The following is a 12,211-nucleotide window of genomic DNA, read 5'->3' as shown; positions in this document are numbered from 1 at the left end:
CTGGAAAAGCGCTAAGTAGATGGTCCTCAGAGTAGAATCCTGTAAATAATATCTGAGCTTACCCAGAATCCCTACAGTCCTTGATAGTTTCTTATGCAATTCATAGGTGTGCGTGTTCCACTTTAATTGGTGGTCAATATTGAGTCCAAGATATTTAAAAGAATCGACTACTTCTAATTTGTTACCCTTAATTTCAACTGAGAGTTTTGGGTATTTGATGCGAGAGTTTGGGCTGAATACCATGATTTTAGACTTATCTATATTTACTGTTAATAACAGCGCATTAGGAATATTGCCAGCTTCGAACACTTATCAACCTACTTCGAACATTCATAAATATAAATCGTATGGTTACTTGGACTACCAAGGATTGCCGGCTTCGAACACTTATCAATATGAACCGTATGGTTACTTGAACTACCAAGGAATGCCAGCCTCGAACACTTATCAATATGAATCGTATGGTTTCTTGGACTACCATCGATTGCCAGCTTCGAACACTTATCAATATGAATTGTATGATTATTGGTTACTAGAACTACCAAGGGAAGTATAAGTCGGGTGTACAAATGGCCTAATTTATATATTATCCTTATTGAAAATTTCAGTTTGGGACACAAATTACATGTTTAACCAGTATCGAAGGTAGTAAGATTTACGGTTATATTATTGTACTTGATTAGACTCACTCCAATATTACCAGTATTGAAAATTTATTGCGATTCTGGATTGGAACATGAATGGCATAGTTATTAACTGTTTACTACCAGGTAGTATAAACCAGGGATTCCCGAAGTGGGCGGTTATAATTATATTATAACCTGATAATTTAGTGAAGAGTTAATCGTTTAACGAGCCTACAATTTAAATATAATACGACGAATGAGAACACGCTGCAATGGGCAGGGGTTCAATAGCGCAGAAAATATTTAATTTAAATGGAGCTCCTTGAAATGCAATGAAATGAGGAAATAAAATCCATATGTTATATTTGAGAAATGCATCGATACGTGATTTTTATAAAGTTGTATCTTTTTAATGAAAATCTCTCATAATTTGACAAACCATGCAAAAAAGACAGAAGGCAGAAACCTGGATTCTTTCATTTACGACCTCGTTTGTGGTAGAGAAGGGGTTTGTAATAATGAAACAAGTGCTATCAAAACAAAAACCTCGCCATTCAATTAGTAAACGGGGTGAGTTGAGATTGTGGCTGACGAAAATGTCACCGAAAATTAAAAAAAAAATACTCTCTGGAAGACCAATAAGCTTATATATCTCATTGAAAAAAACACTATAAACTATGATTTACCTTGTTTATTTGTTCTGTATTATATTCGTTTCTGACCTCAAATGTTTTTGTAAACTGGGTGGGTATATATTACTGCGAATAAAAAGTTTAGGAACCACTGATATAGATAGAGCTCGACCGATATCACTTTTTGGCACCGATACCGATACCGATATATCGGCCAACTAGTGACCGATAACCGATATTGACATACCGATATCTACAACTCGAACCCGCAGTAAATACAAATAGAAAGAAACATTCAGTTTCAGTCAATCAAAAGTTTATGTTGAAAAATAAAACAGTCCTACACAGTGCTTGCATCATTAATAAAAGTTTCGCAGCAAATAATAAGAACACACATTAATGCACAAGAGAAAAACATACAGTAGTAGGTGGGAGTAGGCTTGCACGTAATTTAAGGATTTACGGAATTGTTTGGAGTTACGGAAGGGAAGTTACAAATTACGTAAAGTCGTAATTATTGGTCGAGCGCTTTCGCGTTTGGAACGTGCTCCTTCCGAGCAGTCAATTCCGTCGATTGTAAAAACTCAAAGTCAAATCAAAAAATCAAACAAGTAGAAGAAGTTAGAGTTCCGGTATTCGCCGCCGTTTTGAGCCGGCATGACGCGTTGCCACCCCGTTTGAGCGTTTGGTTTCACGGTCAAAACGATATTATTATAAGCGTTATCACCGTAACGCAATTAGCACCGACAGCCTTTTTTGTCTTCACGATTTGGTATCTTTTTTATTCGGCGCTGATAATGATAAATAAGAATGTGTGATAGTTGATTGTAATTCCGGAAGGCGTATTTTTCTTTCTCTCCGTGAAACAGACATGAAACGAATTTTACCGCCGCTATAAGCGCTCAAAAGGAGAGGAGGCTAGGCTACTTTCTTTTCCCGACTCAATCACTTTTATTAATACAAATCACAGCGCATTAAAAAACAAAATAGAATTTATTAGCATTAATTTACAACAAGTTACGGGTAAGAATTTATCGCCGGCTAAATAATTATTATTTGATTTAAATTTATCGCAAATAATGTTATAACATTTAGGCCGCGAAATGATTTGATATAAAATGGAGCTTGGTAATCGGAATATCTTTAATAATTCAGCATCAATAATTATTATAAAATGCTAACTAGGCAGCAAAGTCGGATAATGTAAAAAAAACGGAGCAATAACAAGTCTTCGTCGTGAGGCAAGCGCAGGTGTAATCAAACGAGAAAATACGCTTGTTGTTGATTAATAACTTAGGAACCCGAAATTTTTATTCAATACGAAAGTCGATTTTAAAAAAGGCAACTATCGTTTCATAAATATCCGTATACCATTATCGGTAATGATAAAATTGATCGCATGAAATTGGGACGGTTAATTTGCGAACGTGATAAAGGAAAAGTCAAAGTCAACACAATTAAACAAGATAAAAATCAGAATAAATTTAATTTGAATTCACTCCTTGGTATTTGTCTTTAACATCTGTCGCCGGCGTGTAGTACTGTCGGTAATATGAAAACCAAACTTCGATGTCCCATTCGGAAAAGAAGTGGATTCGAATGGTTTTTATGATAGGTTTAAACGTGTGAAAAAATACCGCAATTACGGGGTCATTACGTAATCAATTTTTCCGTAATTTTGGTGACGCAAGATATTCGAAGGCGAGGATTTTGCGCCGCACGAAGAGAGAAATATAGAAGAGAACTCTCTGTTCATTGAAAGGCAAAATGAGAGAAGCGTAAAAAAGGAAAACGCTCGGCCGCAGATATTTCCCGGGGAAAAATACTCTTTTTTTAGAACGTGGAAAAGCGACTAACGCTGATATATATCGGCCAGATATATCGGCCAATTGGGCCGATATGATATATCGGCAAACACGCAATATCGGCCCGATATATCGGTTGGCCGATATATCGGTCGAGCTCTAGATATAGACCATGATAATTTACAGATACATTTCTGCGCTTAGTCGGGTTCTTTTTTATAGTATGATACTATTTTGTGGAAAAAAACAAGTGAATTCTACACAGAATATTAAGAACCATGTTATCAATAAAGTAATACCCATATAAATAAAACATAAGAAATATAGACAAATCCGTGTATTTATTCTATTGGACCATTTATATAGATGTATACACATAATAACCTAACATATTAGTACCTGCAATCAACGATATATCAATAGGAAATATATTTCTAGATTCAAAAAGTTATGAACATGAACGAACTATTACCAATAGGAAATATATTTCTAGATTCAGACAGTTATGAACATGAACGAACTATTACCAATAGGATTTACGGCTATATTGATACGTTACAGCAGTGGTTTTCAAAGTGGGCGTCGTAATTTTTTTTTTTTTGCGGAATCTCTTTTGCGGCACGTAGAAAAAGTAATAATACAAGCGTGAAAATGATACTAAACAAGAAAAGGCTAAAAACTCAAGTACGACGTAGGCTACATTGACTTTGGATCGTTCAAGTAGTAAAATTCCGTGATTTTTGTTGCAACTGGGGATGCGATTATACTAAATGCCGTTTGGGCTTATTAGATGACATGTTTCACTGGCCAAAATCTTGCTTCAACAATACATTGCTGCTTTTCTTCGTCGTTTTTAAACGAAATCGATGTAAAAAGAAATTTGGATTTTCTTCAATAAGGATCATCCATAGTCTTTTAAACTATGTCCTTATCAATCTTTGGAGCTGTAATTAACATGGACACAGAGTAGCTAAGCTTATACTAGAAGTTAAAAAAAATAAAAATATTAATTTTTCGTTTAAATAAAATTATTTGCTGATTTGCTGCGTTACAGTATCGCCACTGGAAACGATATTTTATTTCGGGGCTTGCATGGCGTAGTTAACCAATGCCAAATCGTATAGAATTCACATTGATACACTCGGTTGGAATTACTTATTAGCCAGAAAAAAACGATAGTTGTCCGAATCATGATATTATACAGTATTTAGACTAGAGGATTTTCCAAAATAAATTCCATTTGACAGACAAACCAAAGCTGAGCTTATACTCAATATAATAAAAATAATACTTTGTCAGCAGGTTTCCCGAACAAATTGCAGATATTATTTATTGATAGATATACAAGTAATTTACACGAGACGCGAGATATTCCAAACTTGAACGGTTTAAAATGTTTGTGTACCACAGGCATTGTGCGTTATATTTACCTAATATTGAGGTCCTCTAAATTAGCCACAGGAATTGTAGACATTCTACATTCATTATAAGAACATAACATATTAATACTCGAAATAAACTATGAAAAATAGGGAATATATTTCTAAATTTGAAAACTTATGGACATGAGGGGCATGGGTTCTAGGAACACTACCAATGAAGGTCTATACTGGTTATAAGGTATTTGCGGCTATAGTATATCATAGGAAATTTCATTTTAGGACACGAATTTTGGGAGAGGGGATTAACAACTACATTAATACCCTCTGGTGAAAACGGGTTTCAAGATAAAAAAAAATGGTATATGATATGCAGAATGATAAGGACATGTTAGCTTTGGTACCTCATGATAAACGATTTTAGAGTCGTAATATTTGCAATAATAAAGCGTCATACATATTGCATACACGCATGAATATAAGATATGAATACTCGCACTTAAGTCAGTCAGTCAGTAGTTTATTTTATCACAAACCGAATGTAAACATTGACGAACAAAATTGAAAAAAATGAAAAATTACATTTCAGTGTGAAGGGAGACGCGATAAACCAGAGAAGGTTGTCGAGCAGCGTCACCTTTGAGGCAGTAAGTCTAATATTAAATCATAATGAGAAAGAAGTCAAACATAAAATACTAACAAAAGCCGGACTTGGGACGCCATTAAGCGACCCGTTAACCCGGATAATAACGAAAGAAAGCAACTCCAGACACGACAGGCCGCGGTCGCCATGGTGACCGCATATCATTGAACAACCAACCAAGAGAGCCGGACTGCCGGTGGTTATTCTGTGGCTGCGCTAAAGACTTTTGTACCGGTATCGCATTTGAGAGGGACATAACAGGATAGTTTTAATTAATTTACAAGCTAAGCAATGTTTTAAATTCACACTCGTGGGGCTATGCAGAGGCTGTGTGTTGGGGGTAAATAATATATATACCATAACAAGAAGAAGAGTTAGAAATGGGAAAAAAAATAAATAAGAGGTAAGTTAAACATTATTCTGATGTATGCTAAGTGGTTGTTAGACCGAAACGTTGTTAGCGTAAAACATTACATGATACAAAAGATGCACATTATAAAGAATGGTAGAACCAGTAGGATATCATACTATGAAAGTTGAAACACAGAACTTGTGCATTTGAGTGTTGACCAGATACCACAAGGTAACAATCGAGCAATTTTAAGAAGTAGTTCACAAATTCAATAAAAAGAACACAACTTATTAATTTCACTGTACAACATATAATCTATAAACAGAAATAAGGATGAATAATTAATTCACTGTGCGATATACTATAATAAGGTATAACAAAATAATTCAAGCTTTTAATTCCAGGTGATGTCGATTTGAGGGCTGTGGATCAAGTCAGGTATTATCTTGATAAACACGAAGGAAGGGTAAAAGTGTGACTTGACAAGTTCAAGAGGCCTGGTAAGAAGAGATCAGAAGATTTTTATATTTAAATTTGAAGGTCACATAGGATGAGTCATGTAGGTCTTGGGGTAGGTTATTCCAAATTAAAACGCCTTTGTATTTTAAAGAGTTTTGGGATTTGGTAAGTGAAAAGCGAGGTACAAATAAATTACTCTTTGTCGAGGAACGAGTGTTGTGGTCATGTACTGAGCTAAGTGTCACAAAGTAGTGCTCAAAAGCTGCTGGTAATTGATTGTTTTGGAATTGATGCATAATCTTAGCAATTTCTAGCTTATGGATATCAAGTAATTTTAACACTCTATGATTGTGGTATAGAATGTTTAAGTTAGAACGTAAAGATGCCCGAGAAAGAATTCTAATAGCCCTATTTTGCAGAATTTCTAAGTTGCGCAAATTTTTTCGAGATGTAGAACCCCATGCAGCAATAGCATACTGAATGTGGGACTGGAAAAGCGCTAAGTAGATGGTCCTCAGAGTAGAATCCTGTAAATAATATCTGAGCTTACCCAGAATCCCTACAGTCCTTGATAGTTTCTTATGCAATTCATAGGTGTGCGTGTTCCACTTTAATTGGTGGTCAATATTGAGTCCAAGATATTTAAAAGAATCGACTACTTCTAATTTGTTACCCTTAATTTCAACTGAGAGTTTTGGGTATTTGATGCGAGAGTTTGGGCTGAATACCATGATTTTAGACTTATCTATATTTACTGTTAATAACAGCGCATTAGGAATATTGCCAGCTTCGAACACTTATCAACCTACTTCGAACATTCATAAATATAAATCGTATGGTTACTTGGACTACCAAGGATTGCCGGCTTCGAACACTTATCAATATGAACCGTATGGTTACTTGAACTACCAAGGAATGCCAGCCTCGAACACTTATCAATATGAATCGTATGGTTTCTTGGACTACCATCGATTGCCAGCTTCGAACACTTATCAATATGAATTGTATGGTTATTGGTTACTAGAACTACCAAGGGAAGTATAAGTCGGGTGTACAAATGGCCTAATTTATATATTATCCTTATTGAAAATTTCAGTTTGGGACACAAATTACATGTTTAACCAGTATCGGAGGTAGTAAGATTTACGGTTATATTATTGTACTTGATTAACCTCACTCCAATATTACCAGTATTGAAAATTTATTGCGATTCTGGATTGGAACATGAATGGCATAGTTATTAACTGTTTACTACCAGGTAGTATAAACCAGGGATTCCCGAAGTGGGCGGTTATAATTATATTATAACCTGATAATTTAGTGAAGAGTTAATCGTTTAACGAGCCTACAATTTAAATATAATACGACGAATGAGAACACGCTGCAATGGGCAGGGGTTCAATAGCGCAGAAAATATTTAATTTAAATGGAGCTCCTTGAAATGCAATGAAATGAGGAAATAAAATCCATATGTTATATTTGAGAAATGCATCGATACGTGATTTTTATAAAGTTGTATCTTTTTAATGAAAATCTCTCATAATTTGACAAACCATGCAAAAAAGACAGAAGGCAGAAACCTGGATTCTTTCATTTACGACCTCGTTTGTGGTAGAGAAGGGGTTTGTAATAATGAAACAAGTGCTATCAAAACAAAAACCTCGCCATTCAATTAGTAAACGGGGTGAGTTGAGATTGTGGCTGACGAAAATGTCACCGAAAATTAAAAAAAAAATACTCTCTGGAAGACCAATAAGCTTATATATCTCATTGAAAAAAACACTATAAACTATGATTTACCTTGTTTATTTGTTCTGTATTATATTCGTTTCTGACCTCAAATGTTTTTGTAAACTGGGTGGGTATATATTACTGCGAATAAAAAGTTTAGGAACCACTGATATAGACCATGATAATTTACAGATACATTTCTGCGCTTAGTCGGGTTCTTTTTTATAGTATGATACTATTTTGTGGAAAAAAACAAGTGAATTCTACACAGAATATTAAGAACCATGTTATCAATAAAGTAATACCCATATAAATAAAACATAAGAAATATAGACAAATCCGTGTATTTATTCTATTGGACCATTTATATAGATGTATACACATAATAACCTAACATATTAGTACCTGCAATCAACGATATAGCAATAGGAAATGTATTTCTAGATTCAAAAAGTTATGAACATGAACGAACTATTACCAATAGGAAATATATTTCTAGATTCAGACAGTTATGAACATGAACGAACTATTACCAATAGGATTTACGGCTATATTGATATGTTACAGCAGTGGTTTTCAAAGTGGGCGTCGTAAATTTTTTTTTTTTGCGGAATCTCTTTTGCGGCACGTAGAAAAAGTAATAATACAAGCGTGAAAATGATACTAAACAAGAAAAGGCTAAAAACTCAAGTACGACGTAGGCTACATTGACTTTGGATCGTTCAAGTAGTAAAATTCCGTGATTTTTGTTGCAACTGGGGATGCGATTATACTAAATGCCGTTTGGGCTTATTAGATGACATGTTTCACTGGCCAAAATCTTGCTTCAACAATACATTGCTGCTTTTCTTCGTCGTTTTTAAACGAAATCGATGTAAAAAGAAATTTGGATTTTCTTCAATAAGGATCATCCTTCATTGGTAAAAAAAAGCGTTGCGCACTCTGATCCCTTTTGCGATTTCGTATTCATGCGAAGCAAGATTTGCGACCATGGTCGTAATACGAACAAAATATCGATCTCGAGTAAATGTTGAGAGAGAAATGCGTGCGGCGCTCACAAATCTTACCAAGGTTTAGTAACAGGTGTAAAAAGACGCAAGTATTCCCATCCCATTAAATGCAATTTCACTGACTTTGGTTTAGTTTTCTTTGATCGTTTAAATAAAACTCATTGCAAAAAAGGTCCTTTATTGGAAGGTACGGTTTAATACGGTTTCCACGAAAAGTCGCAACTTGAGCATATTTTTTGGAGGGTGTCACAATACGAAGAAGTTTGAGAACCACTGCGTTACAGTATCGCCACTTGAAACGATATTTTAGTTCGGGGCTTGCATGGCGTAGTTAACCAGTGCCAAATGGTATAGAATTCACATTGATACACTCGGTTGGAATTACTTATATCACATCGTTATTGGAAAGCTAATGTAATTCTAGCTTGGAACACGAATGACACGGTTAACTGGTTACTACCATGGTCCTAGACGATGCTACTTTCAAATTACATATATAAGATTAGCCAGATTGGCCCAGAAAATTAAATCAATAAATTCTATGCAAGAAAATAATGACTATGCTATCAATAAAAGAAGGCAATATACAGATAAATATGACACAGGATCTATAGACATCCTTGTATCCGCAAAACTCAGTGTGTACTCAATTTAATTCATTATACATAAAAATGAGTTTCAATGTTTTAGAATTAATGATTTCCTCTCTATATTATTATTGATACAATGCTGTTCTAGCAGTTAGGTAGACGTTTTCAAGGGAGGATTCAAGGAGAAATCGATAAAGAAGTACTGGTACTTATATCTTGAGTATAATTTTTTTCATAAGTATAGTATAGCTATGAAAATATATTTACGAATTGTGGTGATTACAATGTAACTCTTGTTATGAAAATGCTCGCAACAACTCAAAAATAACTAGCTAGCAATAAGCTACATATAACAAATATTATGTTTCATTCAAAAATACCTTGAAAATACGGGGATGGACGGGGATGGAATGTAAATATCCAAAAAATGCACTATTAAGTCCAACAAACAAAAAATAGATTTAATTAGCTACATGCCCCCTCAAAAATTGTCTACGCCCCTTTTGCAAAGCGCGCCCCACTCTTTGAAAACCATTGCCCCAGTGAATAATTGCTGATACTATTAAATTTCATGCCAACGATACTGAGAAATGAACACTGGTCCGGTTCTAAAGACTTTGCCATATAAAATTATTAGCGCGCATTGGTGCCTAAACTAACAGTATTACTGCAAACACAAGGGGAAAAGTTCCTTCTCAACAAAGACGAAAATTTGACAAAATTTGGAACAAAGTAATGCAAGTTTTATTCCGAATATTAGGCGGTAATATAACAAAAACACGGTTTTTTATTGCTAAAATTCATTCTTGTCTTATTCGCTCATTAGCCACAAAAAACGATAGTTGTCCGAATCATGATATTATAAAGTATTTGGGGGGTTTACCAAAAAAAATTCCATTTGACAGACAAACCGAAGCTGAGCTTATACTCAATATAATAAAAATAATACTTTGTCAGCAGGTTTCCCGAAAAAACGGACTTAGTTAACTTTTTATTCATAACTATTATATATGTGTCCATCAGCCCTTTCACGAAGTATATTGTTAATGCTGAATATGTTTTGCTCTTTATAACTAACAAGAGAGCTATGCTCAAATATATGGACACGAAATCCATAACGAAAATTTTTACCATCATTTCCGTGAAAATCATATGGTTTTCGTGTCCCACGCGTCCCATGGGAAATACAAAGGTGTGTTATCCCATCCCATCTCATGGCAGGTTTCCCATGGACAAGCCTGGACATAAGGTAACTTTGCGATAATGCGTATCCATATTAAGTTTTTGGCCACTCGGAAGCGTTGACACAAAATCTTAATATGGTGAGCTGGAGTGAATATTTAATTATTAGATGCAAACAGCTAATTTTCAAAGAGATGCTAAAATTGTACAATATTCCGCCTAAAACTCAGCTATTAAACATGTACAACGATACTTCAAACACTTTTACGAAAATTTCTTCCCTGGTCTATTAAGGCATATGTTCTCAAAGTGCTCCGTGGGAGAAACTTAGGCGCTCCGATTACTTAATAAAATACTGACTTGTCCAATTTTGTGACTGTCCAAAAAGAAATAACACTAATAAAATTTGACATCAGTAGTGTCGAAATATGGCAACGAGCGCAAATTCAAATGTGACATTATATATAAGTAAGATCGCAGAGGATAAAAAGTTGTCTCTCGAATAAAATATTCAATTCATAGCCGGTGCGAGCATTCAAAATATCTTGTCATAGTAATTTATTTGTGTTCTTCGTTACTCGAATTTTAGTCGGGAAAACTTTTACGATTATTTAATAAATGAAAAATCACTATTTGAAAATTGCACGAAATACGTTCCAAACTGCCAACTATAAGTAGACCGGAATCGTATTTTGAAGTTAATCAAATTTGATTTGTTTTTTCGGCACTCAAATTTATTTTAAAGATATCGACAAAATACGAACGATTGTAATTTAAAATATTGCAAAAAAAAATGTTCGATATATTTTGCATTAATTATCTTATATATCGTCACATACAAAGAAAAAGTCGTATTGGGCTCCATCGGTAGTTTCAAAATAGACAAAAGTTACATCGCGCGAACAATTTACTGTGTTTCCATTTCAGTTCCTATATGGTATACATTTTGAAGAAATCCTAACATAACACAAATTTACAATGTCTGAAAAGCGTTTTCAATCTGCTGTGAGACTGCTAGAACAAAACTTATGGTGATATCTTCCGTTTTAGATTTTAGTTTTAATATTTCATAATGCCGGTTTTCAATTAAGAAATTGGGTTGCAAATTCACCTGGTATTAAGCCTATTAAAATGTTTAGCATTTAAATTAAGTAAAGTAATTTTAACTTATTTAGGAATAGTAATAGATACCAATTTTAAAATTGATTGTGGGGATCCGTGAATAGTGGAGATGAATGTAAATTAGAAAGATTAAAAAGATTTTAATAACATACTTGCTTTTTAGACTCGAGGCAGCCACCTCTCTCAGTGATGCATAATCGAACGAATAACCCCGCATGTCTTTAGATATAATGATGAATTGTCTTTCCCTCTTTCAAGAAGTGTTTCAGAAAGCTGAAATTTATATGAGATAATGAAATGTAGGTAAATTTTGTATGATATTGATTTGAATTATATATAGATGTTCGAACTACGTCATTATTAAGTTTGAGGTTTATAAGTTACAGAAAATGTAATTTGACAGGAGCACAGAGAAACTATGCTTATACTTTAGAGTTTAGATACATAAAAATGAAAATATTAATTGTCAGTTCATTGACAAAATATTCACAGATTTCCCCCTAAATTACAAATATTACTTTGGAATGATTTGTCAGCGTATAATATTGCATCACATCATATAAAATATATTTATATTCATGAAGAGCACGTTGAAAATACGGCTACATATTCAAGAAAGGAAAATATCGAAAATAAGGTGGGAAAGATAAAATCTAACAATTTTTTTGCTTTACGCCCCT

This window comes from Styela clava, chromosome 7 (genome assembly GCF_964204865.1).
Source record: "Styela clava chromosome 7, kaStyClav1.hap1.2, whole genome shotgun sequence".
Classification (NCBI taxonomy): domain Eukaryota; kingdom Metazoa; phylum Chordata; class Ascidiacea; order Stolidobranchia; family Styelidae; genus Styela; species Styela clava.
The sequence above is the reverse complement of the archived record's forward strand: the minus strand, read 5'-3'. Positions refer to the sequence as shown.